Raw genomic sequence first — 20,633 nt, 5'->3', positions numbered from 1 at the left:
TTGGAGTGCAAAAGGAAGGAGAGCTAAGGCTTACTAGTACTTGATGTGTGTCAGGCATCACCTAATCTATTTGTCACAGTGATCCTGTGAGATGCATATTATTTTTCCTCCATTTAAAAACGGAGGAAGTAGACCCAAGACGAAGAAACACACTCAAGTTACCCTAGGTGGTTGCGGCAGAACCAGATTCAAAGCCCTCCATGTGAATGCAAACTCCATGGCCTTCCTACTACAACCACCCTCTGTCGTTACGCAGCTCCCTTTTTGAAAGAATACAATTATGGAGATAATAAAAAGCATGTGATTGTTGCATTTTTCAAAACATCCAGATGTCTTCAAAGATTCCAGTAAGCTGCAGTCTGTGGTTCTGCAATACTGCAAGCATCTCTTTCAGTATAAACCATCACATCACTAATTTTGGCTATCCAGCCTCAGTTATAAGAATCCAGCTCAACATAATCAAGTCTAATGCCTCTGATTATTTCTATTTGCTCTTGCTTACAGGTCTGGAAAGACTACAGATTTTACAAATACAAACAGAGGGTTCATGGTGCTGTTGGAATGTTCTACCTTCCTGTTTTCAAAGCAAGAGTGCACTGCTTTGACAAAGTGTTCCACAGAGGGAACAAGGGAAGCTTCTATTAGATAACTTTGAAATTCAAATGCATGAGTTATTTCTGCAAACTTGTGTTAATATGAATTTTCTCAGTACTGAAAATTATGGGAAGTAGTATATGTTGATGGAGATAGAGACTTGTGCTATAAGTTTCAGAGGTAGGTTGGAGTCAGATACCTGAGTATCTGGTATGGATGGATACCAGATAGAGTATCCTCAAACATTTACTGGGCATGGCCTTCTCCCTAAAGGAGCTCACAGACAGTGGACACAAAGCACCAGGTAAAATTTTACACCACAATGAGACTATTATAAAGATAAAAGTGAGGGCTCACCCTACATTTAGTTCAGAAGAGAAGATTAACTTTCTTTGGGAAGATAAAGGAAAGGCACGGAAAGAATGGCCTTGAGTGTCAAGCTTAAAAGTTTAGCCTTGGGCTTCCCTGGTGGTGCAATGGTTGAGAGTCCTCCGATGCAGGGGACATGGGTTCGTGCCCCGGTCTGGGAAGATCCCACATGCTGCGGAGTGGCTGGGCCCGTAAGCCATGGCCACTGAGCCTGCGCATCCGGAGCCTGTGCTCCGCAAAGGGAGAGGCCACAACAGTGAGAGGCCCGCGTACTACAAAAAAAAAAAAAAAAAAAAAGTTTAGCCTTGACTCTGTGAGTAATGGAAAGCAGTAGGATCCGCCTGAAAATGAGGAAGAACAGCTGTGGTGTGCAAGTCAGGGGAGGAAAGACATACCTGGGTTTAACTGCAATGCAGCCAAAGTGAAAGGGCAAGGAGGACAGAATTTTTGAAAGATGCATAAAACTAGTGACAGAACAGTTGAAAGTGAGTAATTAAAGATGACTCAAAGCAGTGGTTCTAGACAGCGGATCTTGTTTAATAAAGACATATGAATTAAACAGAGTGAGACTTTGTTTAAAATGACATACCGACATTGAATTGCAACAAAATCCAAGTGAGTCCACCACTCCTAGTGGAGAGGGAAGAGTGACCCTGGGTCGCAGGCTGATCCTTTATAGGTCTGTGCATGGTCCAAAGAGACCAGGCAGCCATTTCCAGCAAGACTGACACTGGTCTGTTTCAGTTTCTTCCACGTGGCCTGATCACTTCTCAGCTGCAAACTGCAGAGAGCAAATGCTTTGGTTCAATTTAGCTCCTCAAACATTTGTTGGGCAAGGCCTTCACCTTAAGTGAGCTCACAGATAGTGGACACAAAGCATTAGGTAAAATTTCTGCCATAGACAGAAATAACACAGAATTCACCGGAGGGCCAACAGAGCTGGTGTTTGCATGTGGCCGTGGAGCTGGGGAACCGCTTATCAAACTGCTACCACACGTGGGCAGAGTGTGCTTTCGTACACCACCCCATCCACGAGCCCATCTAAACTGACCCAACTCAGAAATCATCTTATGCCACCCCATCCACAGAAGTCTCATGACAGATGATGGGCATGTGGTGACAAAAGAACATAGAAACAACAGCAGCCATGGTCTAGCTGCCTACAGGGAAATGAAAGAATTAAGCAATGGATCACTTAATTTAGACAGAATTAAGAATATTTATACAGAACTAGGAAGGACAAATAATTGCAAATTCATAAAATGCAATGAGAATACATGCAGAGATGAGGGCATCAGCAGAAAGGGTGAAAAAAGAGGGATGGCCAAAAATCAAATTCAACTGGGGACGACTTGTAAGCACAGGGCTTATGTTCAAATTATCAACATGCAACAGCATTTCCCAGACCATCTCTGGGTCATTTTTTCACCTAACAGTGTCTACCACCTGAGCAATCACATAGATTTAGAAAAGGAGAGGATCTGATCTATTTATAGCACAGTCAATTCTCAGTCATTTCCAGGCTCTCTCAGAAAACTCTCACTCTATGTTATTATCTGCCCTTTGGCCATTCCATTATCCATTATCACCTCCACAGGGAAAAAGAGGTGCATCTCAAATCAGTCCATCTAACTATTTATTAGTAGTGCTGGTAAAAGGGTAAAGACAAGAAACGGAGAGTCTGCTCTCCGATAACCGACTCCTTAATCACTAGGTAGTTACCACAGGCTTTCATTAGTACTGAAAACATGCTAGAAGTTGTCACACTTTATTTTCTAATTAATGACTCTTCTCTCTTCCCATTTTATAGAAATGCATGGACAGACCCAAGAACTGCTTTCACTCAAAAATGGCAAATAGCAAATAATTACTTCTTAGATATTTACCTATTAAAAAGTCAAATACGGAAATCTGGACCACATGCTGCCTAGTGGAGGGTGAGCAATCATCCCAGAATTTGATTTTAAGGCATGGAAAAATAAAGTTAGAGTGGATTTTGGAAATCACCTAGCGCTCACCTATCTTATAAAACTAATTAACTGCAGTTACAAAATGAGATAAGCAATCTGACGCAATTTGCTCTACTTCAGTTTCCCTGTGTGTAAACTGGGGTTATTAGCAGTATTTCTAAACAGAACCTCTTATACAAGGTTTTTGTGAATATTTAAACATGATAATATACATGAACTGCATAAGCAGCAACCTAAATGAATTGCATAATCAATACAATTACTGCTGTTAATTATTATTACTACTACTATTATTATTATTATTAATCCCCCTAGATGAGAATGTGACCTTACTGATACCCAGCATGATTCAAGAATCAGGAAAGCGTATTATTTCTAAACAGCCCCATAAATTAACCCTGTAAGATCCTTGGGGGGTGTTGTGATTAGCCCCTAGAACTCAAGCAGAGCGCTTTATCAAAAGTCATCTCAGGTCATCCATGGGTCGCCTATTGGCATGGAAAGTGTTGCCAGTATATAGACAGCCCAGAGGGGACCAAGGGTTAAGGTGTGGGTATATCAAAATGTGCTCCACTATCTTCTACTCTTTTAGCCACTGAAAATTTTGCTTAAAAAGGGGGAGGAGGGACCAGAGTGTGTTTATGTGTGCATACACCACCCCCACCTGCAAACAAGTCCTCTCTGTCTATCAATCGATAGTCTACCATAAAAGCAGCAAGGTGTTAGAATTGTCTCTTGGCCAACAAGAAGGACTTGAAGTCCAACTTCTGTCGCTACCGTGATCACATTAAACCATGAAAGTTTAGAATGTGTTGCAACCTTTGCATGGGCTTTGCTGCATTCAATGTGCAAATCCTGAGGACTAGGGTGGATCCTGCTTTGTGGAGACAGAGTAACTAAGGATCTATGATTCCTAGTCTTCCTTTCTCCTCTTTGGAGGGCCCTCATTCCTCAGATATTGCCATCAGGAAATAATGTGCCTAAGATCTAATAAACAAAACAAAAAGGAAGAGCAACAACATGAAAAAGAGAGCAAATGCACAACAGTCACAAGTTCTTTGCTTTGCTCTCTAATTCTGTCTGGAAAGAGACACAAAGTTAACACGATAAGTTAAATTTCTCATTTTATGGAAACCACATCTGCATGAACATCTACTTAACTGATGGTTTTACTCGGTGCCAAGAGAGATACTTCATCAAGCAAAATTATTCCTTCTTTAAACAGATCTTCGAGTGTGGCATTTGAAATTGCCTCACGTGAGGTTTGGAGAGCTTGATGCTGATCAGGGTTGGGTTAACCAAAAGGCTTTTGCCTGACAAACCTTCTTACAGTAAGGCAGAATGGTGGTGGTTGTATTTTTTCCCCACTGAGCCACCAATCTACAGGCATGGAAAACACTTCTGAGGAAGCAGCCCCTATCACTAGATTATGAATCTTCTTGTTTTCCAGAATTGTCCAGTACAATTATATACTTATTCACTCAATTACATTTGTGCAGAACCTGGGGCATTAAGCACTATTGTTAGTACCAGGGAGATGGGATGAATGAGCCAAGGTTTTTGGGTCTACTGGGAGAGACAGACACATGAACAGACACGCTACAATACAACACCAACAGGGAACTAATAAAGTGACAAACAAAATGCCCTAGAAGCCCAGAGAAAGTAATGACTAATTTTGACTGGGAGGGAATGTGTCATTCCTGTGTGTCTTACAGGAAAAGAGTTTGCCAAATGGAGAGTGAGCAAGTAATATTCTATGTAAAGGGTAAATGGCATGGGGAAGGCTAACTGTCAAGAGGCCTTACCATCTTTGGAGCATGGGTGCTGGGGATGGGTGCTGGAGAATGAGGTCTCAGTGATGCTCGGGACCCAGATTGTCATGGATCTCATGTGTCATGATAACAAGTTTGGATGGGCTTTATCCATGGGGACAGGAAATCCAAGTCATAGGACTAGTAATGCAATGTGATTTGCTTTCTTAGGGGATTAACTCTGGGGACACCAAGAATGGTACAGACAGATGGTGGAGAAACCACACAGGAGACTGTGGCTACCAAGAGTGAAACCAGCCCTGACATCTGGTCCCTCAGAAGGTTCCCCTAGAAGAGTTGGGTTAAATGGAGCAATATTTCCTATGTGGCAAAATATATGGGAAAAATACTTTCAGAAATTCACAAGTTACTCTAAACCAGACAACTATAAAACCACTGAGTCTCTGGGTCGGAAAAAATTCTAAAAATTATCAGTGAGTGATCTCCAATCCCAGGAACTTTTGAACATCCACATTCCCAGGCTTCATCACAGACTTAAAATATCGGGGTCTCCAGGCCTCAGGCCCAGAAACATGGATTTTTTAACCAGCTCCTCCAGTTTTTTAACCAGTTCATTCAGATAAATGAGTCTAGTTTGGAAAAGGGCAACTCTAGGTCAATCCATTAGATTTCCTGGGGAGGAGGGACGAGGTCTTCTTTGAAAGAGTATCCCAAGTGCTCAGAACAAAACTTAGCATGGTGCCTGGCACATAGTAAAAAATCAACCTTTGTCGAATCCCCAGTTACAAGCTTGTGACTTGAATGGATGTCTGCCTTGCATTCCCTTGGGACTCAGAGATTATGAGAATTGAGCTTTAAATTCCATTGCTGTCAGCACTATTTGACTGGTTCCTTACCTATTTGGGTAAAAAAAAAAATATATTTTAAACCATTTCCCAAAGAATTTTAATCTCTCTTACATGTTCTAAAGAAGCAAAACAAGGTCTTATTGTTTTATGTTGGGTGGAATGTTGGTTCTAAAGCTACTTACTAAGAAGTGAAGAGCTTGCAGAATACACTCTAGTGCCTGCTTCTCTGCTCCAATGTGATTGATTGTATGTATATGTGTTGCATATATATGATGTGATTTTAACAGGAAAACCTCTGTGTTTCCAAACTTGGAAGCTGGGGGTTCCTAACATCTTCTTAAATATAACCTTCCCACAACAATTTATAGATTCATAGTACTAAGAAAAAAGAACCAAGTCTCAACTGCTCAGTAGAATGCAAAAATTATACTATATATACATGTAATCATAATGAAATGGAAAATAACCCCAGCATTGTGTATTTGACCAGTGCCTTTGAGTGCTGTTCAGGAGTGTCTCACACAGAAGCAGTAAGAAGCTCTTTTACTTAAATTAATTGAAAATGGCTTTCTGAAAGAAATTCTTCCACACGGAAATGATAACCCAAGAGCATCATTCTGATTCGAGCATCTACCATTACACAAGCAAGGTATAATCATTCTGTAAGCACAGAATAAGCATTATATAAACAGAGCAATGATTTACATGTTAATCTTCTACAATAAAATATCTTCTTGACTCTGCCAAGAGTCATGTGCGAGATGGATTGTGTGAAGCAAGTGTTTAAAATGAATTCTGATAAAAAAATCTCCGTAGACTGGCAGAGGCATCATAACCTCGGCTCACTGTGTCCAGGGTCACAGTCTAGACATGGGGCTTGTTGCAAGCTGCAGGTACTGTCACCCTGGAAGGGGGCATGGAGGTGAATGGGGGGCGGGGTGCCAAAGGCTATGCTTTCAATGACCAAAAACATTGCAAGTCAGGCAGGACTCAGCTGACACCACCTTCTGATTCCCCAAACTGAGGTCTCTTTTCTGCCCTCTGTCCCTTCCCTCTGTGCCCCCTCACACCATCAGCCCACACTGTATCCCACTAGCCATGAGCCCATTCTGCCACTATGTGGAGAGCGCTTTCCTTTGCTGTCCCCTCATGCTCTGTTACGTGCATAAATAACAAAACTGTCTTTTGCAGAAGCTGTATCCTGTTAATGAACAGGTTCAAAGGGTCAAAAGCCTTCTTCGGGATTCCAGGGCAATGCAGAGGTATGTGTAGAGGGGGCGAGTAACATAATGGAATCATTATCATTTCAGAGAGAGAAGGATCTGCGGTCAGCATTTATTAAGCTTCTACTGTGTGCCAGACAGGCAGATATTTTACATAATTATCTCAATCCTCAGAAGAACAGCTCTATGACTAGAAAGAATTTCCTTTCATTTTTACACTTGAGGAGACAAAGACTAAAAGATATATCTATTTTTTAATTATTTATTTATTTTTGGCTGTGTTGGGTCTTCGTTTCTGTGCGAGGGCTTTCTCTAGTTGCGGCAAGCGGGGGCCACTCTTCATCACGGTGCGCGGGCCTCTCACTATCGTGGCCTCTCTTGTTGCGGAGCACAGGCTCCAGACGCGCAGGTTCAGCAGTTGCGGCTCACAGGCCCAGTTGCTCTGCGGCACGTGGTATCTTCCCAGACCAGGGCTCGAACCTGTGTCCCCTGCATTGGCAGGCAGATTCTCAACCACTGCGCCACCAGGGAAGCCCTAAAAGATATTTTTAAGGTGTGCCCAAGTTTACATAATTAACAAGGGACAAAGGCAGCATTAGAACCTGAGACTCTCTCTCCAAATGTAAAGCTCTTTTCATTAATACTCTGTGCTCCTGGCACTGTCTTCAATCATGGATGAAACTGCCATGCAGATAGGTTTTATGTCTTCCTCTCTCCTCACCAGCCTGGGTTGCCTCTGTGGAGGGATCCTGCATTACCAATGTTTGCCTCTCCAGTCTTACCCCATGCCTGGTGCATGGTAAGTGGCAAAAATAATCTCCTGAGTGTATGAAAAAGCTTTCTTCATCGTCGGATGTATACCTTCTGCCTCTACAAGAATAATATCTCCTCATAAGTACCACGCCATTCACACAAAAGTATAGTCCCTTGTTACAATGTGTGTGTTTATCTATTTAGGGTTTCCCTAGGACCTATTTGGAAGTGAAAATCTCCAACCAAAAATAAGTTAGGTTATCTCATTGTTCTATTATAGTATGGACATCTGGGCTAAATTAGCACCACCTAGCATAAGGGCAAAGTAGTACTCCCATCCCATAGTATCTAAGACTTAGATTTGTCTGTGCATTTCAAAGACGCACACAAACGTATACTACCTCCCCCATATGTACCCACAGGTTCTTCTCATGTTGTTAGCAGAACTCTTCAGAGTAGCAGCAAACATTCTTTCTTCAAATATTATATCATTTGGCACTGCCAGAACAAAAGGTATTCAGACTAATTTTTTCAAACTATGAAAATGATTTGTCATGTAAAAATATAGTTCCGTGGCCAGGTCCTTTACAAGGTACTACTAAAATGCTAATCAACTTAAAAAAGAATAAAGCAAGCGTCAGAGCTCTGGCAAATAGAAAATCCAGAACTAAAAAGAACACTGTCCAGATCCAGAACACAGATCCAGACTGTCATACATTCAAATCACTGATAGGAACATTCTCTTCTGATCAAGAATCATGACCTAATCATACGTTTTATAAATACACACTTCGCATATGTGTGTTTTCTGCAGGCTTCAATTAAGTAACTTTAAAACAATTAAACCTTAACCTTTACAAAGGCCTACATGTAGACAAATCAGGGAAGTAAAATAAACATGCTCAACTCTTGGAACATTTAAAATTAAAAGTGTCTCCGATTTGACAATTATAAAAATACAACTGAACAAAATATGAAGGAATAAGTTGTGAAGAACTGTCCCACAAGGGCTTTGTGACACTCACAAGTCAAAATAAGGCCAAGCTTTGGAGACTGTGTTGTTTCTTAATAAATGAGGCCATTTATTGGTAATGGGCTCAGGAGGCTTCCAAACTACTGACAGTCTTTTGCACTGGCCTGCCTTATTTTGCAAAACAAAAGTCTGAAAAATCATCATATACTCTAGTAATGACTGTGTTTTTGCAAAAGGTTCATTTGGATGGCTAAAGTATAAAGCCATCATCCAAAAAGAAACAACCTTACTTCAGGGAATGTTGACAGTTCCTTCCCAAAAGATCCCCACTGGAATCCATCTGTGATAAATTCATTTTCCAATGTCAAGCCAAGCTGTCAAGGAAGGAAAGTTTGGCCCTTGTGCCCAACTCACCACGGAAGAAGATCATGCACCACTAAGTGAAAGGAGGGAGTGATGTAGAGAACCACCAGACACTTTACTGGTTGGGCGGTATCCGGAACACTCACAAAAACAAAAGCTCCTGGAGAGCAGGGCACGCTGCCTTGGTTACCCTTCTATTTACCTAAAACCTAGAACTATCCTAGCACCTGACAGTCCTGCAGTGATAAATGTTATCAATCTGAATAATGCCTCTTTATGGGAATATAACACTGAATTATTATCAAGGTATTTTCACACACATTAATCTTATCTGACCCCATAACAACCCTGTTGAACTCTGTAGAGAGGAAATTAAGTCTCCAGAAGATGAAGTAATTTGTCCAAGGTCATCAGTGTAGAAAGGAGTGTGCTGACATGAGAATGCAGGTTTTCTTTCTATAAATACATCTTCTCTTTCCTCCGAAACAGCCTCCCTATTTCTCATTCCCCATCACAGTAAAAGTCCCAAATCACAAAGCCGACCTCATAAAATTACTCCCATCCTAACAGGCAAACATGCCTCTAGGATAATGGGGGAGAGACAGTGAAGTGTTATTTTAAAATCAAAATATTTACACAATCGTAAGATTTTTTAGAGTTTTAATTTAAGAAATTTAAGAAATCCAACTCTGATCATTTTAGGTGAGTTCGTAAAGAAGGAAACTTCTAAACTGTATCAGAGAATTCAGCATCTATGTAATTAAATGTAACGTTCATGATTTTGTACAAAGTCAAATGGTTTAAAGGAGGGCTCTATGCAGCCTTAGGTAGCCTTCAACTTCCTTCTGGCTCCTATTACCCAATAAGAAGCCAGGAGAGTGGGGCTTTCTCAGACCAACTCACAGAAGAGGCAGTTGTGAGGAATAAATGAAATACTGTATGTGAGAACTGGAAAACATAACAGAGGAGGTGGGTGAATGATCAAGAGGAATATGTTTGAAAGTCAATGTCATCCCTCAGGGCCTAAACAGAATTTTCTGGAACCACTATGTCAAATGTTTATCCAATCTACTCCCTTAACCTTCAGCACCTCTTTATCTAATATCTATGAGGAACATTACAAGTTCCTGCATGATTCCCTTCTTCAAAATATTCGAGTCGAAGCTCTGGAGCAAAGTGGGAGAGAAAACTATCATAGAGGTTATTCTGACACTGGATTTTCATGAAAGTGACACCCACAGGCAGCTGGGGCTAAGAGTGACACCAGCACGTGGGCCTATTTCGGGACTGATATAAGTCTAATGTTTTCCATTCAGACCTGTGACCTCTGTTGACTTCAATGGACCATATATTTGTGAACTAATTTTAGGAGCCACTGTTCTTTCACTCCCCGTGGAAGGAAGTTTCAGTGTTCTGAGGCCTAATAGTATCGATGAACTTGGAGACCTGATATTTTTCGATAGGTTTAAATCCAAAAGCCCTCAGGTTCTTGAAAGGTTCAGCTGGAAGATTCTTTTATCTGTGTGTTGAAAGCTCTAATAAAGAGAACTGAAATACAGCACATGACCTGTGAACTGAGGGGAACAGAGGACTTTTTGCCAAGTTTCTCGCACATTCCCTTAAAAGCAAGCTGGGAAGAAAGTGAGAAAGACTGCCCAGTTCTAATGAGCGCTGAACGGGTAAGAGCATCTGAGATTTATTTTGTGAATGCCTCAAAAAACGGCTGAGGTCTTCAACCACTAAACTGCCAGAAAAATGTGTGCCCTTATTGAGTATCCGCAGAACAATTGATCGGTATTTAAGAATCATGAATGTGGCCTTTTGACTTCCCAAATTATACAAGGATATTTTCTTTGACCTTCCCTATGACAGATCCGTAAATGACACTGCTTTGTTCGGACAGCACATGGTGCTGTTCGCTTCTGCAGAAACACATCCCACATTAAATTAAGTTAGAGGTGGTATTTGAAAAATAAATAAATAACAGAGTTCCAATTCACTGCAAATGGTACAGGAGGCCAGTAAGTGGGAAGCCTGCAAGAGAAGGACTTCTTTTAGAAAGATGTTTTACAGGACTTTTTCTGCATCATTAACTCCTCTGGAATCCTGAACATAACATGATGAATTTCCCGAGAAAAGTAGCTACTGTTTAATTTTGAATAACTTCAAAGAGCCACATTAGAAAGAATCAAAGAAAACCAAAAAGACCAGTAGATGCAAAATTCACCAAGGGGGAAAAAAAACCCATGAAGGTTCTAACAGATTTTGACCATGTACTGAAAATACTGCTGATTATTTTGCCAATACAGTGTTTTACTGTTCCATGCAACTGAAATAAGTCTCTGTATTCATTGGAACACAGGATATTTTTATTACAATATTTGTGTCATAATCCTTTAAAAAGAAACATATTTCAAACCTTGAAAAGAATCTCTGTCCTAAAATGGTCCTTGATGTTTACCTGTGTACGTTTTACTATAAACAGATATTTAATTGGAGGTCACATTGCTGAAAGGAGTAAAAAGGTACTGATAGCCTTACTCCTAGCCCCAACATGTAGTTTTAGAAGAAAAATATAACTTAAAAAAAAGCAAAGCAATTTGTGGAGGGTAGGGAAAAGTAAGAAAGTTGGGGTGTTATAATAGTTGCTTAAGTTTAGTAATAATAATAACAATAATAATTGGTCTTTTTAAATGTCTCTGGCATAAAACCTGCCCAAGGGAAGAGAAAGCCTCTTAAAAATTCTATATTCCCAAATACCATGAGATCAAAAACCATCTGGAAAATGCCAGATAATGGTATCCGCATACTTAAGAAAGTCAGTAAACTTTGTCTTCAATTACCATTTAGGATAATCAACTCAAATGGAAATTTTGATTTGAAAACGCTCAGAAGACAAAGCTGGATTAGGAATCAGATTTTAAAAAGTCTCCTTAAAAGACCATCTGTTTATAGACACCCTTCTCACACCCCACCTCGCCTCGCCCTTGATCTGGACCATAAGTTCACAGCAGAAGCACAGCTGAACTTAAAAAGATATACATGCAAAAAAAAAAAAAAAAAAGATATACATGCACTGCTACTGTGAAGTCTAGAGCCCACATGTATGTTCTGGGCTTGTCTCAAGTTTCCCTTGTTACATAAGCACTTCAGGGCCATAAAATTTCACTTACATCCAGCAGTATTGTGAGTCTCGAAACATTAGTCTACCTGACTGTACTATCCTTTTATTGGCAGTGGACAGCACTGGTGTTTTATTTATGTTGATCACTTTGTCAATGCTGTATGGAATAACCATTTAGTAGCCTATTAGCCTGTAACATTTTTATTACCACTGTTAAATATCATTACCCATTCTGAACTCTGTATTAGAAATATCAAGTTCGAAAATCTAAATACTCAGAAAGAACTACAGAGCTATTGGGTTCTCCCCCGCACACACACATAATCTGTCGACTCTGATGAGAAGAAAGAAAAACAATGAGTGCTCACTTCTCACAGACAGAGGTCACTAATGGCCTGAATTTGAATCACTGTGGCAGAAACCACAAAGTTAGTAAAGTAATCTAGTGAAAAATGAACTTGAATTGAAATTAAAGATACCAAAAGATGGTTATCCAGAAAGGTCTAACCGGAATAGAAATAAAATTACATCACCTTGACCTTTTTCGAATCTTCTAAGTCGAGCAAAACCGAGAGCCACCCGGCACCCTTGCTGTTTTTTACCTTCAGACACTAGGGACCGCAGAAGTGGCAATTCTTCCTTGTAGAGTACAAAGCTGAAGGGTCAGATCAGATGCTCACACTGGTTCTCTACAGAATAAGGCTTCTGCACTTGTACATACCTGAGCCTTTCTTAAAACCACAGCTTCAAACTGGGAAGATATAGGATTGCTTTTGGGAGATATGTCTAAATCCTAAATCAAACTCTCCAGCAGGCCAGAATATAAATGTAACGGGTATCAGAGGAGGTTCAAATTAGATCCAGGCGGTCAAAGTCAAACTCAAACTCGGATAAGAGCACATCATCTGAAACCTAGCATACAGGAAAAATCATGCCTGCTTTGGGAAACCCAAGGCAGCCCAGCATGGTGTCATTTGGGAATCTACTTCTTCTGTTAAAAGCATCCCCTGGAATTTCTAAAACTGCAATGAAACTACTGAAGTGTTAAGACATGGGCATTTTTTTAAAAAAACAGCATTCCTTCCATGCTAGGTTTGTAATAGGTCTGCTACAGTACAGCTAGCTCAAGTCTTTTTACAATTTCTTGTACCTACTGCCAGAGGCATGGACTAATGTTTGAAATTTCATCTTCCAGCCTCCTCCAGTCACAGATATTTGCAGCTCAACATGACAGTATGGTGTTGCACTGTCACCTGTGATTATTAAAAATCCATAAATGGTTTTGAGGTTTCTGGCGAGGCGAGGAAGAAAAGTTGTATTTCGCGGACTAGTGACACTGTGGGAAAATAAGCAACTTTTCATGCTATGCATGAAAGATTGATTACCCAAAGATTGATTTTCATCTAACATGGTGGCCTGCCGATCTTATGTATCTGGTGCATGTTGCTCAGTGATTAAAAAAAAAAAAAAAAAAAGTCCAGTTCTAACACTTCAGATACTGACCTAAAATTTTACATTCATACTGATTCATACTGCAACAACCAAATACATGCCTGGACAAATGCCAACCTGCATTCTATTTACCTCAAAATATTTGGGGGGATCCTTTCGTTGGAGATGTAATAAGGTCATACCGCTAAGTCCACAGACAATATCGGTCCCGATATGGAAGGTAGCCTTCATATTACCTTTTGCCTGGGAGAAGTTAGACATAATAAATTTAGCAATAAGCCTGTGAGCCAGTGGACATGCCCCAAAGCTCCCTGACCCTGGGTGATTAAAGAGTCTCCCAGCTGAGTGGGGAGCAATAGCTCCCATTTAGAAGATGCTTTGCACAGCAAATGCAGCATGTAAAGAAATCTAATCAGCACCTTGCACTCCTGCGCGAGCATTTACACGGATTTGTGCTTTGCATTTGATTAGCTTACTGTAAGCTTTACAAGAGATTTCCTGCACTAAAATTAATCAAAAGCTCTTGGAGACTGATTTCCATTTACGAGAGAAGGCACGATGAGTTTCCAGGTGAATAAATAATGATCATAATAAAGAAGACAGAGCAGCAAACGTTGAGCTGCTTCGAAACTCAAACTCGACTGGGGGAAAGGGGACGTCGGGGAGTTGAGGCTGACACCTTTTTGCTCTCGGAGTGAAACGCAGGAGCTATTTTATTAGCGTAAGAAAGGCTGCTGCCCAGGAAACGTGACTGTTTTCTCTCCGCTGCCCCCGCCTTAGTGCACAAACGCGACCACTCACTCCCCCCAAGCCCCGGTGCATCAGGCCACCGAGGAAAACCGGCCTCTCCGCAACACCACTAACCCCCTAAACACACTTGGCTGACGATCACTGCAAATTCACACCACCAATGGTTAACGTGTTTCATCTCACCCTTCAATCAAAATGTGACTTCGAAAGTTCCTATTTTATGAAGCCAGAGGTGAATGGAAGGAGGGAGGGAGGGCTCTTAGGATGTTAAAAAGGGGAAGAATAAATTTTCCCCTTTGCTTGAAATTTTCCCACTCCCTCCCTCCCCCCCATTTGCTTTCCTGCACCAGCTAAACTGGGTAGGCGAATGAGAGTGGGTTCGTATCATTTTTAAAAAGATACTAAATAAGGATGAGAGAGTGGGAGGGTGAAGGTGGAGTGAGTGAAATCTACGTATCATTTCTCTGGAATGAAGAATACTAAAAGCCACTGAATAAACATTCTAAATTTCCTCCGAGCTACAAGATGAGGCACCAGCTGGGGCCGAGGGCTCCCATCCATTCCCGGGCGAGATTCGCCTCCCTGCACAGCTGCCTACTCTGCGCAGAGAAGCGCCTCGATCCCGCTCTAACGTTCCAGTAGATCTCCCCGTGCTAGTTGCCCATTCCCGGGATCTTCAACTTCGCCTCCCTCTTACTTTCAGCCAGATCTGGCGAGCGTCTGGAAAGGCGCTAGGAGGAAGCAGGAGCCCAGCGGGCAGGCAGGGAAGGAGAGGGTTGGGGGTGTGCGTTACCTGCGAAGGTTCTGGAGGTCTCCTTCCAGCCCTGGTAGTAATCCCGCTCAGCGTCGCGTCCTCCCCCAGATCCAAACTTTTGCTCTTTCCTCCGGGTGGTGGCGGCGGCGACGGAGGCGGCTGCCGGAGCCCGGCCCTGTCGCCCGCAGCGTCGGGGCGCCGGGATGCGGAGGCCGGAGCCTCAGAGCGGCGCGCGCCTCCCCGCAGCCGGCCGGCGCCCGGGCGCCCCGCTCGCCTCGCTCGCTCTCGCCTTCCTCCCCTACGGAGCCGCGGCATCGTCTTCCCCCGTCCTCCAACACCTCCGCCTCCAGGGCTCGAGCATGCCACTTTCTCTCGGCTCCGGCCGCCGCGGCCCCCGCCTCCTCTTCTCCTCTGCCTCCCCCCTCTCTGCCTCGGCAGAGCCCACGAGTCCCGAAAGAAGGCGGGGGAGCCGGGAGGGCGGCGGAAAGCTGCCCAGCAGCGCCGGGGCTCCTCGGACACAGAGGACCCCGGGGGGCAGCCGGAGAGCCAGGCGGGTGCGCGCAACTCAGACGCCTGTGCGCCGACCGCGCGGAGCCCGGCGTGGGGCGCCGCACGGGGTGCGCGGGGGCGGCCGCGGGGCTCGCTCCGAGGGCTGCGCCGGCCCGGCGTGGGTGCGGAGGCTGCTCCGACCTTACTGCCTCCTCGACCCAACCCGGCCCGGCTAATGTAGGCGCCGCGGCCCCCACCCCCACCCCCACCCCATCTGACACCCCCGGGAGGTGTTTACAGTAATGAAGGCGCGGGATCGCCTCCGCTGCTCCCGCACTCCTCCTCTGCCTCGGTCCCTCGCGCTCTGGCGCGCTCCCCTCCTCGAGTCCTCTTTCTCTCCCTCCCTCCCCTATTCCCTCCCTCTCGGAGCCCCTCCCACATTTCTGGTTTAAAGAATGCTTGGGAGGCGCGGCTGCAACTCAAAGCTTTCCAGGAGGCAAAGTCAGCCTTGGCTTTTAACCCTGTCCTCCCTGAAGAGAGTTGCAGCGCGAGCGCCGAAGCTAACAACGCGGATGCCACCCAGACCGCGTACGCCTTCCCCTCTCTCTCTCTACCCTGCACCCTCCCACCTCCAGCTCTGAAGGATAGTGCCACCATCTGAGCGCCAAAAGTTGATTTCCCCCTGACCGCCCGGGGTTGTACTTCTAAACCAGAGGATCTATTACTTAGACACTGAGAAACGATCGAAACGTGACATTAGAGGGTAAAAATATATAACAAGTCTCTCAACCAAGATGGCGTAACTTCAAATGCAGGCAACCTTGGTGATTTGCCCCCCGCCCCATCACTGATCCCGGATCTTCTTAAATAACTCAATAGGGAAAATAATTCGAAGTTTCATATAATTATTTTAAGCCACCCATTTTCCTCCTTCACCCTGGCCGCTGGAAAGAGCGTTGTTCACTTGCCCCATAGATTACAACGAACAACCAAATTCAGCCTCAGAGATTTAGAAAACAGGTTTGACAGCGGGGGAAAAAAAAAAAAAAAAAAAACGCTTGATTTGCATACAGGCTACGTTTCCACTTCGCAATCTTTTGCAAAGGTTAAAGAGTAATGCAAGGAGAACCAGGTGCACGTCTCTTTCTTGAAAAAGGAAAAAAAAAAAAAAGCTTCTGGTTTTCTCCTCTCATTTCATTGCCGCTCCTCCTGCCTCCAGTAAATTGCTGTCATGTTTTAACAAGTCTGGAGAGAGGCTAAATCTGAACAGAAGAGGGAGAGCGAGTTCGCGCCAAGCGCCGGACTGCGCTGAGACGCGCCGTCGGTGGGGCCAGGCGAGAAGCAACCAGCGAGCTGGAAACTGGCTTAGGACCAACTCCCTAGGGATCCTCTCGGTTATCGCGGCAGAAGTGTTAGGCAGGGGCGGTGGCCACAACCAGCTCGGGATGAGTTCTCCGTCCTCAGTTCAAAGTCTGAGTCACTTGGCACCACTTTCCTAATTGTTTTTATTTCCTTCGCATCCCCGTTGTGTCTACCGCCTTCATGTTTTTTGAGCGCCTAAATCATGTTAAGCGGACTTGGAGAAACGCCTGATTTGCCTCTCAAACACAAACCACTCACGGATCCACCCAGACGCACGCCCGAGACGCACGCTGGCACACGCGCGCACACACGCCCCCGGGTCGTGCCCGCGGGTCGCTCCTCCTGTTGCATCCTGAGAAGGTGGCTAGGAAAATGCTTTGCCTTACAGATGCAAAGCCGCTCTTCTCCCCAAACTCAGTATGTGACTAATAAATATCGGGTGAGGGGAGAGGCTGAGGGAGTTAATTGAACCAGGACTGACAGTGAGGAGGTTCCAGGAGGAACCTTGCTGGGAGGTTCCAGGAGTAAAGCGCCAGGGACGACAGCAACGGTGGCCTCTGCCTCCACCAGCAGCTGCCGCCTTCCGGAGCCCCAAGCGCTCCAGGAGTTTACCGGGCATCAAGTGTGGGTCCAGCCCGCCCCAGTCACCCTCTTTCCGGATACTTCCTTTCCCTGGTTAGTGCCCGCACCTCAACTAGCAATCTTGATCTTGGGCCTGATTACAAATGAGAAGCGACCGAGACAGCGCTGAAAGCGCGAGGACGAGCCCGGGACTGGTCTGCGTGGCGGAGGGATCTTTCCAGGCGGCTCCCACCCCTCCCTGGGACTCCGTGGCAGCTGGCGAGGCTCCACTCCCGCGCTCCTTGCTGTCGCCTCGCCCCTAAACCCAGTGTTGGGAGGCGTTATCCACCCCCTCACCGCGTCCCACGAACGCGGAGCCGGGAACGCAATCCCAGTTCAGCCTGGTGGGCTCCTCCCGCCTTCACCGTCACCACTGGTGCGCCTGCAAGACACGCAGGCCGGAGCTCAGTGCCAGGCCACTGAAGACCAGCAGGGCTGGAGAAAGACTTTGGAGAAAAGTAACCCCTTCCCCAACTCGAAGGAGAACGAACCAGCACCCTCCGCATCTTCTTAGCCACTAATGGATCCCCGATTGCAGGCAGGGGGCGGGCTGTTGGTTTTAGACGCAACCGCTTGATAATAACGCCGGTGGCATTAACAGCAGATGGAGTGGGCGCAGGGGTGGGTGACTAGGGGATTGTTACTCTTGGAAGTTAGCATTCATTCTGGGGCAATGAGAGGTTGGATTCAGGCAAGCTTAGTGGATCTAGAAATCCCAATTTAGGATCGACGCTCCAGCTGGCTAGCTAATTTGCGTTTTGACCCAGAGCTCAGTTAGGAAACTCCTTAGAGGAGGTAGATTCGACCTGCAATTAGACTTCCCTTCCCTAAAATCAGGGGCGAGTTAAGCAGTCTGTTCTTTCTATGGATGAAAGATAAAGCCTAAAACATCCCACCCCAATGACCACCGCCAGCTGATTTATAATCCCCCTTAAGAAACCTCGTGGTTCTCGCTTAGCGGCAGCCAGGTCGGTTACTGGAAACTCCACCTGGCACCTCAGTCCCTTTACCTGGAGGCCGCGGCTTCTCTCAGTGGGCTCATCCGAATCCGACAGGGTCTGGGAGGTGGAAAGGCAAGAAGCTGGCTCGGCAGCAGCGGGGCTCCCGGGGCATGGTATTTTTTTAGGGGTCGCCGCCAAGGTCCCTCCTGCCCATCGTTGAGAACTGCCAACCTGCTCCCCGGGCTGGGTGGACACGGTGGCGGGCGCGGAGCTGCCGCCTCGCAGCTCCCTGATGCACGGGACCGAGGGTCAGAGACGCACCCAGGGCGGGAGGCGCGCAGCGCCTGGCTCGCAGACTGCGGCCACTGGTATTATCTCCGAGCCCCCGTTCCTCTTCGGTGACAGTGGAAGATGCCAAACTCGCAAGTGACGGCCACAGGTTTCGAACGTACAACTAACTACAAGGTACCCAGCCTGAGACTGTAAGCTGTTTTTCCCCTCCCCCGCCTCTCCCTCCTACCAGGGAGGGAACTAACTTAACCCTGTGTGCGCCCTACACTCCCGGGAGAAGCTGTAATCGACCAGGAAACCGCAGGCGGCGGTTCCCGGGGAAAGAGCTTTGTTCACGTGCGATTCTAGTGGGTGTGTTGCTGTCTGGGGGCACTCGCGTAGCAAGACGCCAGTGGCAGGTTTCCAGCGCCAGACTTCGGCATGGGAAGGAGCCCTAGCGTTTCATCCGGACCAGACCCAGCCCTCGGAATCTATTTTTTGCCCTCAGTTACCAGATTTATTACAGTTGCCAGCGAAGTTGGGTTTTATTCCTTTCCCCCCGACCACCCTCCGGACCCACGGATTACTTCCTTTCCTAGACGATGCTTTTGAAGTTGTGGGACTCTCTGCTCCTTCTACCTCTAGCTTTTAACTGTTTTGCGTGTGCGAGACGAATTGTTGAAGGCACCCACCCACTCACGCCAAATTTAAATGAAACAGCAAGGAAAGTTGCCTCCCAGTCACCCACCACCCAGTGTCTGCAAAAGCCAAATATAATAATCTTATATTCAAATAAGATTAAGAGAACGGAAGATGGGGGGGTGGGAGGGAGGTGAGGGATTTTTGAGATGTAAATGGGGAAATAGGTGAGGGCTGGGGGGAGGGGGAGAGAGAGAAATCCTCAGAATGGATAAAACGGGAAACACAAACAAGAATGACGATGCAGAAAATATATCTGAGTCCCAAACTTGAAAGCAGCAGGTTAAATTTAAGAGTCTGGATTTTAATAAACATTATTTCCCCAGTTCCTGTGAGAGACAGAAAGAGCGAGAGAGAGCGAGAGCGAGAGCGAGAGAGACAGAGAGAGAGAGAGAGAGAGAGAGAGAGAGAGAATACGAATATAAGCCTCCGCCTTGGCCACCCAGATGCTTTGCATTTTGTAAACATCTTCGACTACTTGCTCTGGGCACCCAAGAAGTTAACTGGAGTTGGAGGCGAGTCATCTCATGGATGCAGAATGGAAGCTTAGACAAGAGAAAACTGACAGCAGAACGCCTCTGCTGTCACCGTCATATCCCAAAGAGCCAGAACTTCGCCCAGAGCGCAAACTCAGAAGTCTTCAACCGATTCCTTCTTTCTCCATCTGCGTTTCGAACTAAAGAATGAAAGACCGAGCCTTTAAAAATCATTCAGAGTAACACTTGAATCTTGCAGAAACTGAGTTATTTTAAATAGGGAAAATGTTTAAATAGAGAAAATCCACCGGATAGATGTTCTCATTTCTCTCTGCTACATAATAGCCATTTCAAATGCCTCTCTGAGCCAGGCCAGCCCGCCGAGTCAATGGAGACGCTGTTTCCAGCCAGCCGGGTGCAGAATTCCGTTGTAAATCCTTCTAGTTTGCCAAGGTGGCAGCAAAGCATAGAGATAGCTCCTCAAGCCGCAGAATCAACAGGGGTGACCACATTTTAGGACAAATATTCATCTGCCTGCTTTTTAAACATCCAACTTCGTGTGTGTAAGTGTACATAAGTATCTACACGAGGTTCTTCCTTTGAAACCTTGATGTGAGATAACGGTATTACTATTTCATCTTTAAGAATACATTTTTGTTTAAAGGCAAACGGAGCCCTGTTCAGGTTTTGCTTTCTGATTTATGCTTCGGGAAAATGAATAAGACTGAGAAAGGGAGAGGGGGTGGCTGCAGATGTACAGAATTTGTATGTTAGATTATTGCTGTTTCTGAAGTATAAGAAGAGAATGTAATGTGAATATACTCCCT

At 45.0% G+C, this 20,633-nt stretch overlaps 1 protein-coding gene across 1 annotated transcript in view; it reads right to left on the bottom strand.

Annotated features, from left to right (window-relative positions):
* FLRT2 (fibronectin leucine rich transmembrane protein 2) overlaps positions 1 to 15,100 on the bottom strand; it is a 102,694-nt gene extending 87,594 nt beyond the window's left edge. Inside the window, exon 1 of the mRNA XM_033417723.2 lies at positions 14,988 to 15,100. The gene's annotated coding sequence lies outside the window, so the exon portion shown is untranslated. The remainder of the gene's footprint in view (positions 1 to 14,987) is intronic.
* Between the last annotated feature and the right edge of the window lie 5,533 nt (positions 15,101 to 20,633).

The sequence above is a fragment of the Orcinus orca genome, chromosome 2 (assembly GCF_937001465.1).
Source record: "Orcinus orca chromosome 2, mOrcOrc1.1, whole genome shotgun sequence".
Classification (NCBI taxonomy): domain Eukaryota; kingdom Metazoa; phylum Chordata; class Mammalia; order Artiodactyla; family Delphinidae; genus Orcinus; species Orcinus orca.
The sequence above is the reverse complement of the archived record's forward strand: the minus strand, read 5'-3'. Positions and strand labels throughout refer to the sequence as shown.